General features: G+C 39.1%; 1 protein-coding gene across 1 annotated transcript in view; it reads right to left on the bottom strand.

Moving 5' to 3' along the window:
- Positions 1 to 13,076, bottom strand: part of C2H9orf85 (chromosome 2 C9orf85 homolog) — a 237,403-nt gene that overhangs the window by 40,883 nt on the left and 183,444 nt on the right. The window lies entirely within an intron of this gene.

Genomic DNA, 13,076 nt, shown 5'->3' with positions numbered 1-13,076 from the left:
CAAACCTCCAGCTTGTGAATCAACTGTGTCTCTTTTTTGACTTGGTAAGCAAGTATTAATTAGGCTTTGGGGTGGCGGAGGGAAGGTCTGTAATGTGAAACAACTTCTTGTTGTCTTTTTTTCCTCCCATTGTTGTAAATAACTTTTAATGGCCAAAACCCCCGATTTGTACTTTTTTTTTTTCCCTAACTGCTAAAACCATTCTCTTCCACCTGGTTTTACTGTAACATTTGCAAAAGGAATAAATGTTGTGCCCCCGCCCAAACAAAAAGAAAAAAGAAAAGAAAAATGAATGTTTGTGTCATCTGCCCACTTTTAAATGTTTTTTTTTTTTAATTGCTGAGTTGTTTGAGTTCCTTGAAGATTCTGAATATTAGAGCCTTGTCAGATACATGGTTTGAACATATTTTCACCCATTCTGTAGGTTTTCTATTTACTCTTTTGTTTATTTCTCTTATAGTGAAGAAGATTTTTAGTTTAAGTCCCATTTAGCTGTTTTTTTTTTTGGTTTGGTTTGGTTTTTTTTGAAACAGAGTCTCACTTTGTCACCCTCAATAAAGTGCTGTGGCATTACAGCTCACAGCAACCTCAAACCGTTGGGCTTAAGTGATTCTCTTGCCTCAGCCTCCAGAGTAGAACTGGGACTACAGGCACCGGCCACAAGGCCTGGCTATTTTTTTTAGAGATTTGGGGAGGGGGGTTTCACCGTTGGTCAGACTGGTCTTGAACCTGTTAGCTCAGACAATCCACTCCCCTCGGCCCCCCAAAGTTCTAGGATTGTTAGTGTAAGCCACCACACCCCACCCCATTTAACTATTTTTCTTTTTATTGCTTTCACTTTTGAGGTCTTAGTCATAAATTCTTTGCCTAAGCCAAAGTCCAGAAGAGTTTCTCCTAGATTTTCTTCTAAGATTTATATTGTTTCTGGTCTTACATTTAAATCTTTAATCCATTTTAAATTAATTTTTATGGCGAAAGATAAAGATCCATTTTTATTCTTCTGCATGTGGCTCTCCAATATCCCCAGCATGATTTATTGAACAGGGTGTCCTTTCCCCAGTGTATTTTTTTGTCTGCTTTATTGAAAATCAGTTGGTTATAGGCATATGACTTTACCTCTGGAGTCTCTATTCTGTTCCATTAGTCTATGTGTCTGCTTGATGCCAGTACCATGCTGCTTTGGTTATTAGAGCCATGTAGTGTTAATTTAAATTCAAGTAATGTGATGCATCCGGTTTTATTCTTTTTGCTTAGGATTGCTTTGGCTCTTTGGCTCTTTTTTGGTTCCATATGAATTCTAGAATTGTTTTTTCTAATTCTGTGAAAAATGGCATTGCTATTTTGTTTTATTTTTATTTATTTTATTTTTTTTTTTTTTGTGGTTTTTGGCCGGGGCTAGGTTTGAACCCGCCACCTCCGGCATATGGGACCGGCGCCCTACTCCTTGAGCCACAGGCGCCACCCGGCATTGCTATTTTGAAAAAGATTTCACTGAATCTGTAGATTGCTTTGGGTAGTATGGTCATTTTAACAATATTCATTCTTTCCATCCATAGCATTGTATTTCCATTTTTTCTGTCATATGTGATAAAATTTTATCACATTTATCTGTCATATGTGACAACAAATTTATGGTTGTCCATCTAGAGATCTTTCCCCACCTTGGTTAAATATATATTAAATACATTCCTAGAAATTTTTTTGCAGCTATTGTAAGTGGGATTGCATTCCTTTTTTTTTTGCAGGTTTTGGCCGGGGCTGGGTATGAACCCACCACCTCCGGCATATGGGGCTGGCGCCCTACTCCTTTGAGCCACAGGCACTGCCCCAAGGGATTGCATTCTTGATTTGTTTCTCAGCTTGGTTGTTATTGGTGTATAGAAATTCTGCTGATTTTTTTACATTGATTTTTGTAACCTCAAGTTGTTCATCAAATATGGAAGTCTTTTAGAGGCATCCTTAGGGTTTTCTGTGTGTAAGATCATATCGTCAGCAAACTGATAATTTGACTTCCTCTTTTCCAATTTGGATGCCTTTTGTTTCTTTCTCTTGCCTGGTTGCTCTGGCCAGTACTACGCTGAATGTAAGTGGTGAGCGTGGGCATCATTGTCTTGTTCCAGTTCTTAGAGGGAATGCTTTCAACTTTTCTCCAGTCAGTATGATGTTGGCTGTAGGGTTGTGATATATGACTTTCATTATTTTGAGGTATGTTCCTTCTATGCTAAGTTTCTTGAGGGTTTTTATTATGAAAGGATGCTGGGTTTTATTGAATGCTTTCTCCACATCTATTGAGATGATCATATGATTTTTGTTTTTCTGATAGATAATTCACCATAATCAAGTGGATTTTTTCCCAAGGATGCAAGAATTGTTCAACATATAAAAGTCAATAAATGTGATTCACCACATAAACAGGATTTCTATTCTTCAAAATTTGTAAGGTTTGTTTTATGAATCATAATATGCTGTGCCTTAGTAAATGTTCCATGAGCACTTAAAAAGAATTCCAGGTCTTTTATATCTTTGCTGATTTTTCTGCCTACCTACTCTATTCATTACCAAGAGGGCAAATCTCTTGATATTATTTAGTAGTTGCTGTAGTGATTACAACATACATTCACCTTTCTCCTAAGTACAGCTAAAATGTTTTCATCTTAAATAAAATGTAGAGGTCTTTCAACCACATTGATCTTTTCGCTCTTCCATCTTTATGTTGTAGTTGTCCTTTGTACTACACTGGAAACTCCACCTATGTTATAGTTTTTGCTTTTGACTATCATATTTATTTTAAATAACCTGAGAAAAAGAGTAACCTTTCCATTTATCCAAATATTGTCATTTGTTGTTGTTTTTCTATTCTCAAAATCCCAAGCTCTCCTAGCTGTCATTTCCCTAAAGCTTGAGAAACTTAGAAGTAAAGCCTTTCTTTTAGAACAGGTCTGATGAGTCCAAAGAACTTAAAACCATTAAAGTGAATCTGATGATGACAAACTATGCTAGTTTTATTTCTCCCAAGAATGTCATTATTTCACTGAATTAGGGAGAGTATTTCCTTTTGCTAGATGCAGAATTCGTGATTGACAATTCTTTTCTCTTAGTGCTTTAATTATGTTACTTCACTGTCTTCTTAACTTTTATGTTTTTCTTACAAAAAATCCAAAGTCATTTGAATCATTGTTTTGAGAGGTTTTTTTGCATTCTATTTTTTCTTTAAAATTTTTATCAAGTCTGCCAATTTTCTTAGCATTTTTCAGAACCAAATTTTGACTTGTTGATCCCTTCCTTTTTTATTCTTTCTTTTAGATTTAAACTAACTATGGATATTTTTTTCACTTTATTTTTTCTTCTTGGGGGTTGGAAGATAAACACCTTATTCGTATTCTCTTAGTCACTAGACTGTCAGGGGACACTTAGCGTAACAAAATGTAAAGTTAGTCTTTATCCCCCTCACATACAAATATAAAGATTTTGAAGTGTTTTAGCTGAAATCATCTTACTGCTGGTTGTTATACAACATGAATGTATTTTAGCTCTATAACTCCATAACTTATTTAGTATTAGTGTTTTATATAATACCATCAATATTTGTTTGTATATTCCTATATATTGACCATAATCTTTATACACTAGATATATATATTTTTAAGATTTATTTATTTTGCAGTTTTGGCCAGGGCCGGGCTTGAACCCGCCACCCCCAGTATATGGGGCCAGTGCTCTACTCCTTGAGCCACAGGCAGCGCCCTACACACTATTTTGTCTTGCACCTTAAGTCATCTTTGGAATCATTTTCCTTCTTCTCAAAATGCTAATTTTAGTTTTGGGCAAGTGTCTTTTTATAGTAAGCCTCATTTTTCTTTTACTGAAATGTCTTTATAATTAATCTTTATTCTTGGAAGATTGTTTTTCCGAGTATACATTCTAGATTGCTGGTTGTTTTATCTCTTTAAAGATGCTACTTCACACTTCTGAGTCCCACACTTGAAGTTAGGTGTCAGTGTCATTGTTATTCCTTTGTGGTGTGTTTTTTCTCCAGCTAATTTTATTTTTGTTTTTTATTTTATTTATTTATTTTTTTAGAGACCGAGTCTCACTCTGTTGCCCTCAGTAGAGTGCTATGGCATCACAGCTCACAGCAACCTCAGACTCCGGGGCTCACGCATTTCTCTTATCTCAGCCTCCGGAGAAGCTGGGAGTATAGGCGCCTGCCACAAGACCCAGCTAGTTTTAGAGATGGGTTCTTGCTCTAGCTCAAACTGGTCTTGAAATCGTGAGCTCAGGCAATCCACCTGCCTCAGCCTCCCAGGATGCTGGGATTATAGGCATGGGGCACTATGGCCTGCCCTGTCTTCAGCTAATTTTAAAATCTTACTTTTGCGAGACGAATTTGAAAAATCATTACTTTCATCAAATTAGCAACCGTTAACTCTTTGAAAATTGTTTTCCCACATTCTATTATCTCCTTTCGTAACTCTGTTATATTTTATACTTTCCTTCTCTATCCTCCTTATCAACCAGTCTGTCACATTTTCCAGATCGTCGTATTTCTTTGCCCAGTGCTGCTTCATTAGATTTATTTTCCACTAAACTAACTCTTACTTCAGCTTGAATTATCAGCCCTTTTGCCCTTCCACTGTGTTTTAAATTTTATTTATTTTCTCATCTAGTGGGTAAATTCTATGAGATCAAATATTTTTGTTTTGTTCCTTGTAGTAAACCGAATCGCTAGAAAAGTGATGTAAAGCCAGGCGCACTCCTAGTACTCTGGGAGGCTGAGGTGGGCAGATCGCTTGGGCTCAGGAGTTTGAGACCAGCCTGGGCAAAAGCAAAACCCCATTCCTAAAACTAGCTGGGCACTGTGGCAGGCACCTGTAGTACCAGCTATTTGGGAGTCTGAGGTAAGAGGATTGCTTGAGCCCAAGAGTTTGAGGTTGCTTTGACCTAGGATGCCATGGCCCTCAACCCAGAGTGACAGAGTGAGATTCTGTCTCAAAGCAAAAAAAAAAAAAAAAAAAAGAAAAGAAAAGACAAGTGATACAGAGCAGGGGCTTACTGACTACTTCTTACTAAACAATTGTACTTTACTGCTGGAAATTCTACCTGCTTTTTTTCTAATCTATTTGCTCAGTTTGGTGGTCTCTTATTTCTTTGTCAGATTTTATGCCCTCCTTTTATCTTACTAAGCGATAACATCTTACATTGTATTCTATATCCAATAATTCCAAATTTGAATATTTTACAGTGACAGCTCTATTGTTTTTTGTTTTTGCTAACCTTTGTTCAAAGTAACTTGTTTCTTTGTGTTTTTAATTTACTTGCATTTTATTTGTGAGCATTCTTTAAGGCCTAAAATGAGGAGTAGTCCTCCAAAGAGTATTTGTGTTAGTTTTGCTACCTGCCTATGAAGCCTAAAGTCTTCTTTAAACTATTATAATCCCTAGCCTTTCTTAGGACCATGAAAACAAAATAAACTCAGCCAAACCTTTGACAAGGATTCTTCAGAGCAATGGTCCCCAACTTTTTTGGCACCAGGGACCGGTTTCATGAAAGACAATTTTTCCACTGACCAGCCGGGTGGGTGGAGGGAAGGTTTCAGGATGATTCAATTACATCTCCACCTCAGATCATCAGGCATTAGATTCTCGTAAGGAGTGCATGACCTAGACCCCTCACATGTGCAGTTTACTCCTGTGGGAATCTAATGTCTCCACCGAATCTGACAGGAGGCGGAGCTCAGGTGGTGATGTAAACGATGGGGAGTGGCTATGAGTACAGACAAAGCTTTGCCCCGTTGACCTGATGCTCACCTCCTGCTGTGCACCCCAGTTTCTAAACAGGCCATGGACCAGTACTAGTCAGCAGCCCGGGGTTTGGAGACCACAGCTTTAGAGGAGACTTTTTCATTCTTTTGTCTCTTCCCAGTACCATCACCAACATTGGTGCTTTCTGCTTTTGAGGGATGAGTTTTCTTTGTCTAGTTCTTTCTTTACCTAAGGATGTCCTGCATTTATATAAGGTGGAATCTAACCAATCTATACCTTGCCTTGACTCAAGACTTTGCCTCCAATCTTTTTCATATCCCACAACTCTAGGCCACCCATATCCAGTGGCATTGATATACACAGAGGCTCCTGGCTTTGTTTACTGTAACAGTTCAAGCTGCTGTAACAAAGTACCATAGACTGGGTGGCTTAGACAACATTAATTAATTTTTTCACAGTTCTGGAGGCTGGAAATCCAAAATCAAGGTTCCTGCTGATTTAATTTCTGGTTAGGGCCCTCTCCCTACCCTCTCACTGGTCCTCACACTGCCTTTCCTCAGAGCACACTTGGGAAAGGGAGTACAGAGTGAGTCTCTGGTGTCTCCTCCTATAAGGAAACTAACCATGGCTGGGTGGGGTGGATCATGCCTGTAATCCCAGCTCCCTGGGAGGCCAAGAGCTCAGGAGTTCGAGACCAGCTTGAGCAAAAGCAAAACCCTATCTCTACTAAAAATAGAAAAATTAGCTGGGTATTTGGTGGGTGCCAGTTGAGGCAAGAAGATCACTTGAGCCCAAGAATTTGAGGTTGCTGTGAGCTATGATGCCACTGCACTCCACTTAGGGCAACTGAGTGAGACTCTATCTGAAAAACAAATAGGTAAATAAATAAAGATAGAAAGAGGAAACTAATCATTATCAGATCAGGGTCCTGATCTATGACCTCATTTAACCTTGATTACTTCCTTAAAGATGCCGTCTTCAAATACAGCCACACTAGGAATTAGGGCTTCAACATATGAATTTGTGGGGGACACAAACTTTCAGTCCATTAACATTTAATTGTAGATTCTCCTGTTCCTCCTTATTCCAAACCTCAGTGGATTCCCATTAGTTTTTTTAGAGGCTCATATAATTATTTCAGAAGGGTTTTTCTTTTCATTGAATATTTTTAGATATCATGTAGCAACACGAGTTTCAAAACTCTCTAGCTTTTCATATTGCCAGAAAAATACATCTCTCCTGTATGTATAATTTTGCAATAGGCATTCTGTCTGATCTCATAGATATGCTAGAAATAATTCAGCAAACTTATATTCCCAACCCTAACTTCTTTCTTGAGATTTAGACCACAGCCAATTGCTGCTTGACGTCTTTTCTTGGAAGTTTATTAAATATTGAAATCAGAACTCATAGTTTTTTGTTTTTTTTTTTATCTAATTTGTACCTCCTCCTTTTTCCTTTCTTTTTACATGCAATCCAAGAATAAGCCCTGTCTTTCCTTTTTTTTTTTTTTTTTTTTTTTGACACAGACTCTCAATCTGTCCACTCCCCTCCGCCTCTTTGGCCAAACCACCATGAGATCTCCTCTGGCTACTGCTGTCAACCTCCTGTTTCTACATTCACTCCACTTCAACCCCGGCTCCATACAGCAGTTAAAGTGATCCTTTCAAGACATAAATCACCCAACATCACTAACTTAAAGTTCTCTACTTGTTTCCCATGATTTTTAGAATAAAATCTAAAACTTACTGTCACCCACAAGGCCTTAAATGTAATGTTCCAACTATTGTCCGGCTCTCTGAGCTCATCATTGCATGCTCCCCTGTGCCCACTACACTCCAGAAGGCACCCTGGCCCTCTGGGCCTATTTCTGCTTTTCAAATACAATAGTACCTCTGTAAGTTGATCACCCAAAAGATGGAACAAATGAATCAACAGACAAAGGTGGTTAACATAAGGAACTAGGTCTACTGTGCTGATACACATGTTCAGTGCATATCTGGTCTATAAAAATTAAGTCAACTTAAGGAAGTGGTCAATGTAGGGAGATGGTCAACTGTGGAGCTTAGTCTACTTAGGTCATTCCCATCTAAGGACACTTATACTTGTTGTTCCCTCAGCTCACATATGATCTCCTTGAAAAGACCTCCTCTGACCACACTTAAATATTTACATTTGCTCCTCCAGATTCACCCTTCTCCATCCTACTCTGTCCCCCAGAAATCAGGAGATACATCAGCAGGGGCTCTTTGCTCTCTCTTTTCACTGGGTTTTGCCAATGGGAAGCAATGGCAGGAAATAGGAGGCAGAAAGTAAGACGGATCCGGGTATGTATTTCTCGGCTTCCCCCAGGCTAAGTTACCAGAGTTTCTAACAGACTCCTCTCTAGCTGTGGGTCCCATGAGCTTCTCCTAATGGATCCTTTCTCTCATCCCTTCAGGCCTAGGTGTAATGGTCGCTTCTATTTTGAGGCTTGGGGTGTTTCACCATCCTTTGCTGGTTTCCCTTCATTGAACTCTCTTTTAGCTCAAACGTGCTGTCCATTTCTTGTTATATTAGTTTGCTAGGGCTGCCATAACAAAAGTACCACCAGTTGGGTGGCTTAAACAATGAAAATGTATTGTCCTGCAGTTCTGGAAGCTAAACGTCCAAGATTTAGGGGTCAGCAGGGTTGGTACCTTCTGAGGGCTGTGAAGGAGGATCTATTCCATGCCCCTTTCTTAGCTTCTCATGGGGTGCTAGTAATCACTGGCATTTCTTTTTTCTTTTTTTTAGACAGAGCCTCAAGCTATCACCCTGGGCAGAGTGCTGTGGCATCACAGCTCACAGCAATGTCCAACTCCTGGGCTTAAGCGGTTCTCTTGCCTCAGCCTCCCAAGTAGCTGGGACTACAGGTGCCTGTCACCACGCCCAGCTATTTTTTTGGTTGTAGTTTGTCATAGTTGTTTGGCAGGTCCGGGCTGGATTCAAACCTGCCATTTCTGTGTGGCTGGCGCCTTAGCCGCTTGAGCTACAGGTGCCGAGCCCATTGGCATTTTTAGTTTACAAGAGTATTACCCTGCCTCTGTCTTCATCTTCATATGGCATTCTCCCTGTGTGCTGTCCTTGTCCAAACGACTCATTTTTATAAGGACAGCAATTATACTGGATTATAACCCACCCTGATGACCTCATCCTAATTACATCAGCAATGACTGACCAAGACAATATAGTCATCGCTGATGTAATTATGTAGGATGAGGCCATCAGGATGGGCCACAATTCAGTATAATTGTGTTCTCCCCCTCCCCCCACTTACATGAAGTTCATAGCACCTGCTGAGACTCTGGGATGAAGATTTCCTATTCATCATCCCTGCCTATCACATTTTCTTGTTTCATTTTCTTATGGCACTTTATACCATTATTGGTATACATATTTATTTTTGGATTTTCTTTTTCTCCCAATAGAATATAAACATCATGACAGTAAACTATTGTTTATCTTGGTTTTTGCTGTCCTTGTGTAGTACCTGACACATAGTAGGAGATCAACAATTATTTATTGAATAAATGAACAAATAACTATATTTAAAATTTGCCTTATAATTACAAACTGCTATAAATTCTAATTACCTACTGCATATAAAATTATAATGGTCCTATGCTACTGAAAGGTTTCTGTCATCCATACTGGAAGTTCAGATTCTCTATGTATGTTTTAGAAATCAACCTTGTGAATAAGGAAGACATTTGGTTGGTTTTTGTCCCAGATTTACCATTGGCTTATTGTGTCATATCAAGGAAATCTTGTAATCTCTCTGAATGTGAATTTTCTCAAATGGGATTAAAAATAGTTTCTAGCCCTAACATCAAAAGGTTTTTTAAAGGTAATTATAAAGCCCAACATGCTTTGTAAAGTGAGAAGTGAGAGATAATCCCAAGCTATCATCATCATTATGATGATTATGGTTATTAGTGGGACACTATTTAGATCAGAACTTGTTCTCAAAGATGTTAAGAAGCATAAAAAGGGAAAAAATAGCCAGCTGGTCAAATAAAATTCAGGAACTATCTGGTCAAAAGAAAGTTTCTTTACTTCAGTAACTTTCAGAACTTCAATACTCCAAAGTACACATATATATGTTTTCCATTAGAGAATATCCCCTTTGTGTAACTTTTTACAAACTTATTTGCCCATGTAACATTTTTTATTCAAAGCATCTCATAGGACTAGGGGTGAGAAATGGTGAATTGGGGACTTCTGTCTAAGCTAGACATGTTAATGTTACCAATATGATATGGTGGATTTTTGCACCGAAACCGGAAAGAGAAAGAATTTGCTAAGTCAGGGCCAGGCATAGTGGCTCATTCCAGTAATCGAGCACTCTGGGGAGTCCAAGGTGGGTAGATTACTGGAGCTCAGGAGTTCAAGACCAGCCTGAGCTAGAGAAAGACCCCTGTCTCTACTAAAAATAGGATAAACTAGCCTGGCCTTGTGGCGAGTGCCTGTAGTCCCAGTTACTCGGGAGGCTGAGGCAAGAGGATCACTGTAGCCCAAGAATTTGAGGTTGCTGTGAGCTATAATACCACAGCACTCTACCCAGGATAACACAGTGAGACTCTGTCTCACAAAAAAAAAAAAAAAAAAGAATTTGCTAGGTCTGGATATAAGCAAGTTGTTGGCAATGTCTTCCACTTTCAACGCAATATAATTCATTATTAATCAGCAGCTGAAAAGCAGATGACAGTGACTCCATAGGAAAGTCACTCCTTTTGCAATAAGTATTACAGTGCTTTTGAACTCTGCTTTTACCCCCCGGGCATAAAATAAACCCCTTCATGTTTTCCATCATCATAATACCTACCAGCAAATAGGGGGAAGCATCTAAGTTTCACCCATGGCACTCTGCAGTGAGTGCATCTGCGTGTCCCCAGCAGCAGGCGTTAAGCAAGTTTGGGCAAATATACTCTCACTTGTAAGGGAGAAATGAAGATTATCATAGACTACAAAATGTCATTTCGTATTACTAGGAGGGCTTACCTGAGCTGTGATTTTAGGATGTCTCATTCTGCTTACTAACAACTAGAGGAATAAAATACAGTTATCTTATTTATAAAACAATAGAACCACGGAATACTATAATCCAGTCCCCTCACTACAGAGATGAGAACATCGAAGCCCAGGATGATGGTGAGAGTTAAGATCACTAGAGGCCTCTGTTTTGCCACAGCCATCAAGGGAGCCAGACAATCGCATCCAAGTTGCCCAGAGAGAGTTCTGTGGTGTGCCAGCCCATCCAACATCAAAGCCTCTGAACTCCTAGCTAGTTTAGATTCTCAGATTTCACTGAGAAGGTTACTTAGTGGAGTGCTAGATGTAAGAGAAGATTTGGACTAAGCTATGCCCTCACACACAGACGATTAGGGTTATGATGTTGAAAACCTAGTCCTTAGCATTTTTCTGATCTATTTCTTCTTTGACATCCTTTCTCCTTATGTCCTGGTTTTGGCCTTTACCATCTCTTTTTTTTTTCTTTTTTTTTTGAGACAGAGCCTCAAGCTGTCGCCCTGGGTAGAGAGCTGTGGCATCACAACTCATAGCAACCTACAACTCTTCGGCTCAAGCGATTCTCCTGCCTCAGCCTCCCAAGTAGCTGGGACTACAGGCGTCCGCCACAATGCCCAGCTATTTTTTGGTCGCAGCCGTTGTTGTTTGGCAGGACTGGGCTGGATTCAAACCCGCCAGCTCAGGTGTATGTGGCTGGTGCCTTAGCAGTTTGAGGCACAGGAGCGAGCCCCTTTATCATCTCTTGACTGAGCTGTGCAACACCTCTCCCTATATCCAGTCTCACCTTTGCCACCCCAACATTCATTCCTCTACTATTATAGTTTTCTTAAAAAAAAAAAAAAAAAGAAAGACAGGCCAGGCACAGTGGCTCATGCCTGTAATCCTAGCGCTGTGGGAGGCCAAGGCGAGTGGATTCCCTGAGCTTATGAGTTTAAGATGAGCCCAGGCTAGAGCAAAACCCTATCTCTAAAAATAGCCGGGCGATGTGGCGATCATCCCAGCTACTTGGGAGGCTGAGGCAAGAGGATCGCTTGAGCCCAAGAGTTTGAGGTTGCTGGTAAGCTATGATGCCACAGCACTGTACAAGGGGTGACAAGGTGAGACTCTGTCTCAAAAATAGAAAATAAAATAAATAAAATAAAATTACTTTCCATTGCACCAAATCCTGCTCTAAGATTATATGGTATTTTTTTTAATCAAGAGCAAGTACTTTATATAATAGTTTGCCCACATAGCTAGGTATATCTGAACCAACTAATCTGTAGCATAATGAACAGAAAAATCTTTAGCCAAATTTACACTTAGTCAGTTTTACTGCTAACTAACTTAGCCTTATTATGTAAATTTCATGTAAGAAAATTAAGTTCCATATAGACCAGAGTGTTCAAGTGAAAACTTTTCCTATTTACTTGGATAATTTTTACTGTTAAAACTGTTTGGAATCTAGCGGGTCGTGGTGTTGGTTTCAGTTATAAAAGACCATCAAATCAGAAATTTGGCTTCTTGTCATCCTTTCAAAGAAGTTCAGATCCAGGAAAATTCCTATACTATCTTCATGAAGATCGGTAGGTCATGAATAATTGAAATGTTATATTTTACCTAAATCTGACACTTTCTTTCCCTTCATTTTAATAAGTATCAACTATTTTAACAGTCACATAATGTTTTTCCTCATAAATATGGCCTTTTGCAATGAAAGATCATGTTCATACAAAGCATAAATAGAAACATCTATTTCACTTCATATTTTTTGTATTATACAATTAAATTCAGAGAAAAAATAAAGGGAGTAGTCTTTGGTAATAAGGAAACATCGCAGCTTAAAATATTCTGGAACTAGAAGTTTTATTTTTTATTTATTTATTTATTTGTTTATTTATTTATTTTGGAGACAGAGTCTCTCTCACTCTGTCACCCTGGATAGAGTGCTGTGGCATCATAGCTCACAACAACCTCAAACTCTTGGGCTCAGGTGATTCTCTTGCCTCAGCCTCCCTAGTAGCTGGGACCACAAGCACCTGCCTCAATGCCTGGCGCACCTGCCTCAATGCCTGGCTATTTTTAGAGATGAGGTCTCGCTCTGACTCAAGCTGGTCTTGAACCTGTGAGCTCAGGCAATCCACCCTCCTTGGCCTCCCAAAGCGCTGGGATTACAGGCATGAGGCACTGTGCCAGGCAAGGTTTCTTATTTTTCCTCCTTCACAAAATAAATTTATTTATACTATCTTACTAAAATAAATGGAACTTAAATAGTCATTTCTCTTT

This window comes from Nycticebus coucang, chromosome 2 (genome assembly GCF_027406575.1).
Source record: "Nycticebus coucang isolate mNycCou1 chromosome 2, mNycCou1.pri, whole genome shotgun sequence".
Classification (NCBI taxonomy): Eukaryota; Metazoa; Chordata; class Mammalia; order Primates; family Lorisidae; genus Nycticebus; species Nycticebus coucang.
The sequence above is the reverse complement of the archived record's forward strand: the minus strand, read 5'-3'. Positions and strand labels throughout refer to the sequence as shown.